We start from the raw sequence: 12,438 nt of genomic DNA, 5'->3' as shown, positions 1-12,438 counted from the left end.
CTAATAAGAATGAGTTCTCAGAGACAGAAATTACTGAGATAGAAGGAAAATCCAAAAAGCTTATTGCTGTCAAGTCTGGGTGGCAGAATAATCTTAATCACAGAACACCAAAAGAACATGAAATTGAAAGTATGATGGTGTGGATATTAAATAAATCCATCAAATGAAGAGGAGTATATGACTAAAGCAAACCAAACTGGTGCCTACACTTGAGAAGAAAGACAGAGAGAAGAAAGACATTTTGGTAGTGCAGACATATCAGTCATCCAGAGATAACACATTAGAACTTTCAGAAAATTCTTGAGGAAAAAATAGAAAAAACAAAAGGAAATCAAATGATTTACAGAAGACAGATCATGTCACTCTAGTTCAAAATCTTTCTTCTATTTTATTCCCTTGCAAAATGCTTTAAATATAATCAATCTAGACTTTAATCAATCATTTGCTGAAGCACTACATACACTACTCTGGAAAAAGTGAGAAAAGTCAGCAAAAATATAAAAAGTATAAATCAGCTATAGGGAAAGCAAGAGTAAGTGGAAATTATCACACAGAAAGCTACTGATTTAACATGTTCCTTCAGAGTGGTCTTCAGAAACATGAAGTTGAGCATCATAGTGGATGACAACATACACAAGATAAGGTTTTCATGCCTGTAAGAAGTGCTGCAGTGTGGGGTATTGCCACACTATCAGCTTGGCATGGCTACAAGACCAGGAAAATGTAGTCATGAAAAGAGGCAAATGCAGCTGATGGTTCTTTCAGAACTGCTTTGCAGAAGGGCTCTGAGGCTGGCCTAAACTTTGAGGTGGCTAGCATTAAAATGAGCCTTCTGAAGAACAAGTTTTCTTTGGAAGACTGAAATCTTCAAGCTCAAGGATAGGTCCTATCAGAAAACAAACAAACAAACAAAAAAACCTAGAAATCTCAGAGTAAGGAAGAAAATATAAATAGAAGAGGTCTATATTCTAGGCCTCCCTTGCCCACTGAAACCCTCCAAGAGCAAATCTCTTCTTCCAAACTTGATTCTTCAGTGACTTTCTGGGTTGCAACAAACTCCACAAAGTCCCTTTCAAGGACACTGCAGCCTTCTCTTGCCTCAGTTACTGACTGCACTCACACAGCAGTTCCTCTGCCTGGCCATGACCACAGCCCCTAGCAAAGGATCAGCCAGCTCTTTTCTTCGTCTGGGTGGGATCCCTGTCTGACCTCCCTGTCCTCAAACCATTTGATGGAGGCAAGCTGGTGAGAACCAGGCACTGTACATCACAGACAGCAACAGGATGACTCCAGCAACATCACTGGGCACATAGACTGGCTTAGCTATAAACAGTGAATGATGAGTGTCAGCCCACTTGAGGGGGAAATAAACTCAGAGAAGTGCAGAGGAACACTAGGACACTCACATGACCATGGGGGCTGTCTGAAAGGAAAAACCTAAAATAAGGATTCTTCAACCCCTTAAAATCCTGGAAGCTAAGCAAGCACAACACAGAGCACAAGCAGCTAATTTCACCCAAGAAACTACCTGAGCACCACACTGATTACCTTGCACTGATCTTTACACTGTGGTGGCAGTGATGTTAGCAGCCTGAGAGCTAGTGAGCTCCGAGGTATTTCAGCTATGCTGCAGAAGCACACCTACAACAACTCCACTATAAAACATGCTCAGGAGATAAAAACTTTGCTTTTTCATGCAAAACCACCAAAATTTGTCTAAGTCAAAGTGAAAAACAAAAAATCTGTCATTTAAACATGAGAACATTTGTAATCCATAGAATAATAGAATGGTTTGGGTTGGAAGGGACTGGACCTTACATATCCTCTAGTTCCAATCCCCCTGCCATGGGCAGGACTGCCACCCATCAGATCAGGCTGCCCAGGGTCCCATCCAACCTGGCCTTGAGCACCACCTAAGAAAAATTTGACAAAGTCTTGAGGCTTTTAATGGAGATACTTAGAAATGATGTAGCAGTGAATAAAGATTTGGGGTCAGCAGGATCCACACTTGTGATCAATAAGAACACTGTCTCACGTGGCATCTCCACTGGATTTTCAACTGGCTGAGCTTTTAGATCATGCAATTTGTATTCATTGCCATATTCTGTATGGAACTAGCAAAACCCACACTACAAAATCCATAAAATAAATTCTTAATCAAAACCCTTTGAAGGAATAAAAAAAATCCCTCAAGACTAATCTGTACCTTAAATGTTCCTGTTTTGGATAACTTTGATCCCAATTAAATAGTGTCTCAGGTGCACATCTACTAATAATAACATGTTTTCCCCAAACTGCAAGAACAGAGTAAAAAAATACATATAATCAGAGCTCAGACAAGGTACATGTGAACATTTTACCAGACAGAAACTATAAACACTCTCTCTCCACTTCAATGCCAACAGACACTTATCTCTGTGTGAAAGAACTCCAAGTGCAAATGCAGCAGCAGCATTTGTGTTACGCAGACAAGTAGAAATCAAAGTGCAAAGCATGGCACTCAGCCCCTGCTCCACAGGCAGAATGTAGGCTCTCCTGGGGATCCCTCTGTCATGCTTGTATAGCTGCTTGTAGAAACCAGAGAGGGATGAATGTTGCAGAACTAAAAGGATACCTGAAGGAGAAGCCTCCATTTCTGTTTCAGGATGCCACTAACCTCCGCCTGCAACCAGAGGAAACTGCTCAGGAAAGTACTGTCTGAGCTTCTCACAGCCCTGCAATGCAACTTGCTTGCTCAGCAATGCTGGGACATCAACTGTCTAATTGCACAGAGATGACAGGTAAGCTTTCAGAATTTCATTACTGGTACATACTTATCAAAGACTTCCAAACTTGGCAAGAATTAAATAGAAGCATAAAAAAAATCCTTTAAAAATGCAGACTCTTGCCAAATTCTACTCTACAAAGCCCATAGTGCTGTAGAGCTGAAGGGATCTATGCAAGAGACAAAAGAATACATTTTTTCCACATTTTTTTTCTTAAAAAGAATTCTAAATATTTTGATGATACAACAAACAAAAAAAAACAAACAAAGGCAGCTCACATAAGAAATTTGTATCCAATGTTCAAGATTTCACTCCATTTTAATGGGAACTTGCAGGACAAACTGAAAAAGAGCATTCTCAGCTTACAATTCAATAAGCCACATGCTTTAGATGCCTTGAGTCCCATGTTAAATACCCCAAAAGAATAGAGCAAAATCTATTTACTGCAGTAGAAATATCAGAGACGATTCTGAATTCAGAAAGCTTCATGGATAGAGCATTCTTTATAAATTTAGAAAGAAATACGTAAGTGGGAGCATCAGTCAGCAGAAATGCTGTTTTGTATTTAAAACAAAACAGAACAAAATGACACTGACTAAGACATAAACTTAAGACTTAAAAGTCCAATTGCATTCAGAAAGCCAACTAAGTGCATGCTGATACCAAGCAGACTGGTTCTGCTTCAGGCTACGGTCACATGCTGAACATACTACCCTAACCAAACTGTGACACAGCAAGGCCAATGCCTTGAATGAGCCAATGCAAGATGATTCCTGTTTATGCTAAAAATCAATTTATGAGGGGTGGATTTTTCCTTTTTTATCTGGTTAGGCTGCGTGATGGTAAAAGTGAGGGTATAATAGCCCATGCTAATGCTGGAGGTGAGTTAGCACTGAAACAAACAGTTTACAAAGCCCCAGTGATGACAGGCACATCTGCACCTCACAGAGGAGGGAACCCAGGGCAGAATTCCAACCAGCTATGGCACCAGGCTCCAAGCACAAAGTAGGAAGGGCTAAACGTGCTGCTGAGTGATCACAGGGATGCGTGGGGACTGTGAGTAATTCTGGGGAACCAGAGGAAAAGGAGAGGTACTGAAGTACCAGGACATAGACTGGCAGGGAATAGGGGGATGATGGATATCATTTTGGGCTGAGAGCTGAAGAGTAAATGACGCTATAGGAAAAGCAGCTTTGTGACTCATATTTTGTTCTGGCTTCAGCTAAAGGAGCATTAGTATCACACTGATGTTTGGTTGTTGCTGAGTGGTGGGAGTGGGGCCAGGGTCAGGGCTGTGCACTCAGCAGGGCAGAGTCACCACCTTGATGGTACGGGTAGGGGGAGTCAGGAATCAGGCCTGGGGTTGTTCCACACTGCTTGACACCAAAAGAATACTGTAAGGCTGTAGGAAGTTTGATAGGGGCAGGCACTGCTTGGGGGCTGCTGGGTGTCAGTTAGCAGTGGTGAGACCTTGTGCTGTTAGCAGAGCATCTGTTGGTGGGCAGTTGTGTTGTTGCTGAGTGTCAGCTGATGAGTAATGGTGTTACAGCCGTATGTACATTGTTAGTATTGCATATTTCTTTCCATGTTCCTCCTCTGTCTTCACAAATAGCTTTTATCTCAACCCACAGTTTTATTTTGCTTCCAGTTTTCTCCCTTATCTCACCTGGAGCAAGCACACAGCCACATGGTGCTGAGCTGCTGCCAGTTTACACCACAACAGGTATTCCCAACTTATGGGATTCCATTTATTGCGGTTATGTTACATTCAACCCAAAGCCATTGCACTGAGGGGCAAGGAAAGAGGGGAGAAAGAGGCGCAACATAACACCATATCCCACTCTGAAAGCTTCTGATTCCAGCCTCTGCTACTCATGCACACTGCCTTTCCCATCTTCGCTCTTTTCCAAGATGCAGCTTCATAGAAGTGTGAGAAAAATAATGCTTCTGGAGCACACAGGTGGGACTCTCACGTCCAATATCTTCTCCAATATTACTGCAAATCCCTTGCTATTCTCTCTAGAGGCATCTTACCCCACTTCTTATTTCATTTCCTGTTTGTTCCATTCTAGCAGTTTCCTTTTATTTAATTTCATGCAGTTTGGCAGAACAGCATCAAGCAATTAATATGAAGCACACACAACACTCAGAAAAATACTACAGAAGTCTCCCGTGTTCTCTTCGCTGTTAGAATTAATTCGTGTTTCATGGATACAGGCCTACAATGCCTCTTTCCCTCTGCACTTCACTCCCATTTGCAGACATTACCGCTAAGTTATATAATTGAGTCAATATTCATCAGTAAAACGTCTAATTACCCACCAGTTTTATACTCTTGATGTCTCATATGATAGAGTCAGCCCTGTGATGGCTTGAGTCCTGAGGCAGGAGACTTGCAGCAGCGGGAATGAGACAACATCTTGGCAGGTTTCAGAGTGCACGCAATCACGCGTTAGGTTTTCATTCATTGCTATCGGTCCTGCAGTGCACAACCCCACCAAAACCTAAGCTCTAATTCGAAAGCAGAGCATATTTCCTGCTCTCATACTTGCGAAATCACTGACGTGAACCAAATGAAATCCAGCGCAATATCATTCTCCTCACTCTGGAGACAGTCCGAATGAATCTGAAAAGTGAAGAATTGAGCAGTTCGGCTAATCAAGTCGACTCACAGACCTAAACAAAGAGGCGGGGAGGTCTTAATCAATTTTGTGTCCCTGATGATGTTCTTAGGAACATCCAGTTAAAATTTTCAATCTAAATTCTAAACTGCTCAAGTGCTGACTGTCCTTCAGAAGGCTATAAAAAGGCCAGATTCTTTCCAGCTCATCTTCAACGATGTTGTTAAGTAGTGTCAATATAAAAACATAGCATCTTGGCAACGGAACGTGCAGAAAAACTATCTGAACATAGCTTTGTTCATAAAATAAGTTTTGGGCATCTGTTTACATGCTGCACTCCTTTTTCTAATTATATATCTTGTTTTTCATTTTGAAACAGCTAAATGTTTCTAGTTAGTTGCAAAATGAGACCAGGATATATCTGATACATTTTACTGCACCTTTGCAACCCAATCTTAGTGCCCTAAAAACCTTACTATGAGGGAAGCTCCACTGCAAGCCAGAGATGTCCAGTGAACTTACATTTAAGCACAATCTCTTGACTCTGTGCTCCAAAATGCAATGTGTTTGTTCACTCAGCCCTCACAGAAGCACAGTTGAAACATACACAGGAAGTTTAATTTCATAGAATCATAGAATGGCCTGGGTTGAAAAGGACCGCAGTGATCATGTATTTTCAACCCTCCTGCTATGTGCAGGGTCACCAACCAGCAGACCAGGCTGCCCAGAGCCACATCCAGCCTGGCCTTGAATGCCTCCAGGGATGGGGCATCCACAGCCTCCTTGGGCAACCTGTTCCAGTGCCTCACCACCCTCTGTGTGAAAAACTTCCTCCTAAAATCTAACCTAAATCTCCCCTGTCTCAGTTTAAAACCATTTCCCCTTGTCCTATCACTACTATCCACCCATGCAAACAGCCGTTCCCCCTCCTCCTCATACGCTCCCTTCAAGTATTGGAAGGCCACAATGAGGTCTCCTTGGAACCTTCTCCAAGCTAAACAAGCCCAGTTCCCTCAACCTTTCTTCATAGGAGAGCTGCTCCAGCCCTCTGATCGTCTTAGTGGCCCTACTCTGTTCCTGCTCTGGGAGTTCCACATCTTTCCTGTACTAGGGACCCTAATCATCTGTAATTCCAAATCACAATGGGCACCACAAGCACCACTATTTCAGCTCCAATTAGCACACTGTTTGAGAAGTGAACTCTCAAAACCACCAGCTCATTATGTTATGGAAGTAAGTTTCCCTATTGTTCTAATGAGTACCAAACTCAGAAATCTGCAGAACAAATCCTGCACTGGTGCAGCTCCATCCATTCCACCAGCCTCACTGATTTGCATTCTTTCCATTGTCATTGTAGCATGTGAGTGTATATTTCCAAAATCATGGTCTGGAAGTTAAAGCAGTTTCCTAAATATTTGCATTATCACTCTCGTTTCCAGTGTGTGAAACTAACACACTTTGTACCAAATAGTTACCTCTCTCTCCTAATTTTAGGACAACCAGATCTTCCCATCATGCATTCATGACCTGAGAGCAAAATCCAGCCACTCTTCATCAGCCAAGCAATCAATAAATAAAGTGAATGTAGTCATTTTCACTTTTTTACTACTTCTCGCTGAAGCAGGGTAGTATCCTAACTTCAAGTTTATTTACAGTTCTTATGACACTCAAAGAAGTTGGACGTTTGCTACTCTGCCCTGCCTCAGCCACATTCTAGGTGCTTTATTTTGAGTTGTAACCACAGATTCATCCTTGCTTGCTTTCATAATACATTTCAAACTAAATAACCATCAACCTTCACATATGGTCTTAAGCATACATCTGACTTTGTTTTTGTTTTCCTCTGTTCCAACACCTCCTCAGATTACTCAGTTTAATTCACTCATACCAAACACCCATTAGCATTCAGTCTTGTTTTATTTACTACCTCCTCCTGAGTTTCACCCACTTCAGAGCTCCCTTATGATTCTTCAAACCTGGAGCTTTATAGCACCAAGCACACGCTGCCTATTTTCCCTGTATTGCAAATTCATGCTACAAGCATCAGTGTGACTCACAACTCCAAAGAAGCATTAAAACGTACTGGCATTAATTGTTAGTTATTTCTGACAGCCCTGGAGAGTCTTAACATTAAGAAATGGTCTCTTGAAACCATTTCAAGTTTGTTCCCCCATCACATGGCAACAAAATGCCAAAGTGAGAGAAAACAAGAGGGCGTGCACTAGAAATGCACATTAACAAAAGCTACAGAGAAGTCAAATATTATCCCATTCTTTATTACATTTTAAAAGAAAATGGACTGTGTCAGTGAAAATACCATAAACTGAGAAGATGCTGTTCTGCTTAAAAAAAAAAAATCACTGAACTCCAAATTCATAGTCCCTGTGTTCCAATAGCTCACCGTTAAGAGTTAAACCAAACTCATTTACACAGAATGTGAAACATTCCCCATTACTGCATTTTTAAGTAGAAGATACGCTTAAAAATTTTAGAAATATATGTCCATCTTTTCCAACAGAGGCAAGTGAAACCTTCCTTTGGGGCTGGTTATCCAGTAACTATTCACAGCAGCTTCTCTCAGGCCTTCCAGAGGCATCAGCTTCTAATTAATGTCAGAAATTTCGTGTTGATCCAAACCACAGCACCGAGCCTGGAGTCAATCCTAATAACTCAGGAGCACTGAGTGAAGCAGCAATACCTCTTTCCCAGGTGACGAACCTTGCTGTTATGAACGCTTGTGACACTGGTTCTTTATTGCCTTATTTCAGCCTATTAGTCGGAAATATACTGCTTTTCTCCAAGTAAACACTGCAGCACTCTACTAGATCTTCTAGAAATAAAAGTTGAAAAGTAGAAGTGATGTTGAGGTGAGCTTAGCATCAATGCTGTGATAGACAAATAAATAAAAACCATCATAAAGTAGCTAGGATGAAGAAAAACGGTTTTAAAAATAAATATCCACGATGGCTTATAAAGAAATATGCACATATCCTGCTTTAAACAGCATTAGTAATATATATATATTGCTTTTGCGTTATTTTATATGAAATGTAGCTGTTTCTTCTTTCTGTTTTAAGTAGCAATGGCCATCACCATTAATAAACATATGAAAGATTAGAATGTTCTGTACAACATAGGGAAGAATCAGAAAAAGGCAGGAAAAGGTCTTCAAGCACACTGTAAAACAGCAATGCCTGGGAGAGGCAGCAAACCTGTGACCAACCATGAGGTGACTGTACAGGAGAGGATGAATACATACCACTCTGCTGAGCACCTGAACCATCCACCAGAACTTCCAGCAACACCCTAGTCACAAGAAGCATTCCTTCAGAGCATTTCACTCCATTTAACCCCACAGAAGAGCAGAGAGGGAGCAGGCACAGCAAGGATCACCAGCCAAGGCTAGCATCTAGTGTTGGGTGCTGTAAGTCTCCTCTTCTCCAGGTGCTAAGGACAATTCTTAAGCTAGTCACTGCAGGAAGGCAGCCACACACAGGCCCAAATGCTGCACTGATTAGTCAGGGTCTGTGGTCTCCCTCCAGCCAAAGCAAGACAAGGAAATATCCAGCAGTGACCAGCAGTGTATGTATCTATCCAGCAAACCCTTTGAGGAGCACCTGAGGGAACTGGGATTGCTCAGACTGGAGAAGAGGAGGACCAAGGGAGATCTTTTCACTTCTTACAACTGCCTGAAAGAACGTTGTAGTGAAGTGGAACTTGGCCTCTTCTCCCAGATAACAGCAATTGGAGTAATAATGAGAAGTAATGGCCTCCAGTTGTGCCAGGAGAGGTTCAGATTGAATACTAGGAAAAAAATTTTCTCAAAAATAGTGGTGCTGCACTGACATAGGCTACCCAGGGAAGCGGTGGGATCACCATTCCTGGAGGTGTTCAAGAACTGTGTGGATCTGGCACTGAGGAACATGGTCAATGGGCATGGTGGGGATGGGCTGATGGTTGGACTGGATGATCTTGGTGGCCTTTTCTAACCTCAGTGATTCTTTGATTCTACGATTCTTCTGCACACAGAGAATATAGACTCACGCATTTCTTCTGGACCCTTTTGCAGCATACAGAAGCACCAATCCTTCAATTTCTCCTTGTGCCACACCTGTGGCCACCACTACTATGGAAACATCTCGAAAACCTCTCCCACCCAGACTGCTGTTACAGAACAGCAGCCTATGAAGATCATTTGAACAGCTTACCTAAGCAGCCTACACCCTTCTCCACATCTTGGCTCTTCACTGCGTACAAAGTTCACTTATCCGTGGTAGATGCTCGGATATTTTCCCCTTTCTGACCACAGTTCCATCACAGCTGCACACTACCTTCTGCAGAAGCCAGATCCCCAGAGGCACACAGCCCACTCCTACCAGTGGCGCAAATGACCACAGCACTCACTGACTGCAGACCCAGGCACAAACTTCCTCGCCCTGCCTGCACTAAACCCACTTCACACAAAACATCTTATAAAGTTGAAACTGCTACAGCACCAAGAAAGTGGGATGCTGCCCTGAGAAATGTGCTCAGCTGTGCTCTCACAGGCCTAAAATATTAGAAAAGAGTGAGACGGAGGATTTCAAAGTCCACCAATCTCTTCACTTCTGTTTCCACTCCTAGTGACCAGGGGCAAATAGGAGACTTTGTAATTGTTAAAAGATATAAACAAGGTAAAAATAGCTTACACTCTAACAGATACCTTAAGCAGTCACAATTTCTCACCCTGTATAATTAGCTTTAAGGTCATCTGGCTTTATTCTGGGAATCAGCTCTGTACGTTATTTTTCTATCACGCCGATAACTGCTTTAGCCCACAGAGAACAGCCCGACCCGGCTGTCCAAAAAGGGAAAGCACTGCGCACACACGCTAACGCTCCAGGCTTATGAGGCACTTAGACATCCCTCAGCATCCAAGCGCTGCGGTCACCCAGAGCCATCCCCATAGGCGCTGCAGGACCCCAGGATGCACAGGGGGACGCAGGGACCCCGCGGGGTCGCAGGTGGGAGCTGCGGAGCGCAAGGCCGAGCCCACGCGGAGCTGCGCTGCCCCCTGCTGCCAACAGCGGGAATCGCCCGCGGCGGGAGCGGAAGGGCCGAGCTCACCCCGAGTGGCGCTGCCTGCCCCACGCCCAGGGGGTCGTTTACCCTCAGCCACGCCGGGCTGCTCACTCGTGCTGGCCGCCATGGGGGTTGCTGCGGAGTGAGGTCCCTCCCCGGCGATCTCAGCTCTCTCCACCCTGTGTTCCTCACGCAGCCGCACTCCTCGAGTTGTGCTGTGCCCTCAGACAAGCGCTCTGGAGTTTGACCCCTTAAAGCGTCCCCCTCTCAGGGAAGTTAATCTGCTGCCTGGCTCTGAAGTTGTAGCAGACGCCAGTTGCGTAGCACTGCAGCCTGCTATGGCACTGTCAGGAAAACCCAACTGGTGGTGAGATGAGCGTGTGGATAGGAAGGTCTGTTTATGCTCAGCCTTGGTGTGATTGAGTGGATGCTCATTGAAAGAAGCATTTCAAGGACCTGAAGGGCTCCTGTGATTGAATCCTCAGCGCTGTGACTCAGTGTGTGGCAAGGGCTGTAAATCCTCCGAGAGCTGTTTTCCTTCCTACGTGCACTCAGCAACAGTGGCAAGAAATGTCTCCGTCCTTCCTCCTGCAGCTGTAGCCAGCTGCTGCCAGCCAAGTCCTGAGCTTGGGTTGCTCTCCAGCAATTTCCTAGGAAGAGTGAAGGCCAGAAAAGCAACCTCAGTGCAGAAAAAATACTGAACAGCTGTGTAAGGGAGGCATGAGAGGATTTTTACTTTTTTAATGTATTTTGGTTGAGAGGAGCTGCTGCAGTAGTAGCTAGGGTTTTCTCTTTGATTGCAGATCAACTTCAAGGTTCTTATCTTCACAGCAGATTAGCAGGTGAAGCAGGTTAATTGTTAGGTGTTGTCAGGTGTCCTCCTTCCTTGTTGCAGATGCAGTCTGTGATCATCTAGGACAGCCAGGTGGCTGCAGCTTGGCTCCTGCCAGAGGGCACTGACCTGAAGGTGGGCTCTGTCTGCAGCAAAACTTTCACCTGGAGGAGAAGCTGACTGCCCAACAACATCGTGTCACCACTACCTGGTGCAGAAAGACAGACTTCCATGCTCATGCTCAGTACTTTGCCCATTAACTCTGATAATGGCTGCCTTACAAGGGACAGTGGAAGGGCAGCAGCGAACTCTGCTCTCTGGTGACAGTGACAGGGCCCGAGGGAACGGCATGGAGATGCCAGGAGACAGGTTGGGGTTAGGAAGATACTCTTCACCAGATGGTGGTTGGGCACTGGCACAGGCTCCCCAGGGCAGTGGGCACGGCCCCAAGCTGCCTGAGTTCAACAAGCATCTGGACAACATTGCTAGACATATGGTCAGACTTTGGGGTGGTCCTGTGTGTAGCCAGGAGCTGGACTTGCTGATCCTTATGGATCCCTTCCAACTTGGGATATTCTATGATTCTACGACAAACTAAACCAGTGTAAACACAGACCAGTTGCAGGCAGAACAAGTCATTGGTGCAGCCTAAGTTCTGGAGTCACAAAGTTTTGGCTTCTTCTTGCACCAAGCATGAGCTTTCAGCAAAGGCAGCTGTTAGGAAGTGAAGAGACTGTTGTCATTCCTGCAAGTATAAAAGCCTTGGCCATCACTGGGAGTCAAATAACAACAACCTACCAATGCCCTCACACAGTGTGAGGAAACTGTTTCATGAAGTTTTCCACGCAGCTGCCACTTCCTCAGACAAGCCAGGAACACAAGTGGGCTGCCTTAAACACTGAGGTAAAGGCACAGGCTGTATGCAACAACTGAGAGGTCAGCATCATTTCTACAATTGCAGGTAACTACATGAAATGTAAGCAAGTATCTTTCAACCTTACGAAGGCATGAGTGGGGAAAGAAGTATGGATACTTGAATTTACATGCCTTTACCTGACGGCCTTACCAGCCTCACTGCCATTTACCCAATCACAAGTGTAGAAAGGAACCTTTTAAAAGACCAAAACTGAACAAAATAAACAGCAAAACGAAAATGACT

Source organism: Phasianus colchicus, chromosome 1 (assembly GCF_987193195.1).
Source record: "Phasianus colchicus chromosome 1, bPhaCol1.hap1.1, whole genome shotgun sequence".
NCBI classification, from domain to species: Eukaryota; Metazoa; Chordata; class Aves; order Galliformes; family Phasianidae; genus Phasianus; species Phasianus colchicus.
This window is presented reverse-complemented; position numbering follows the sequence as displayed.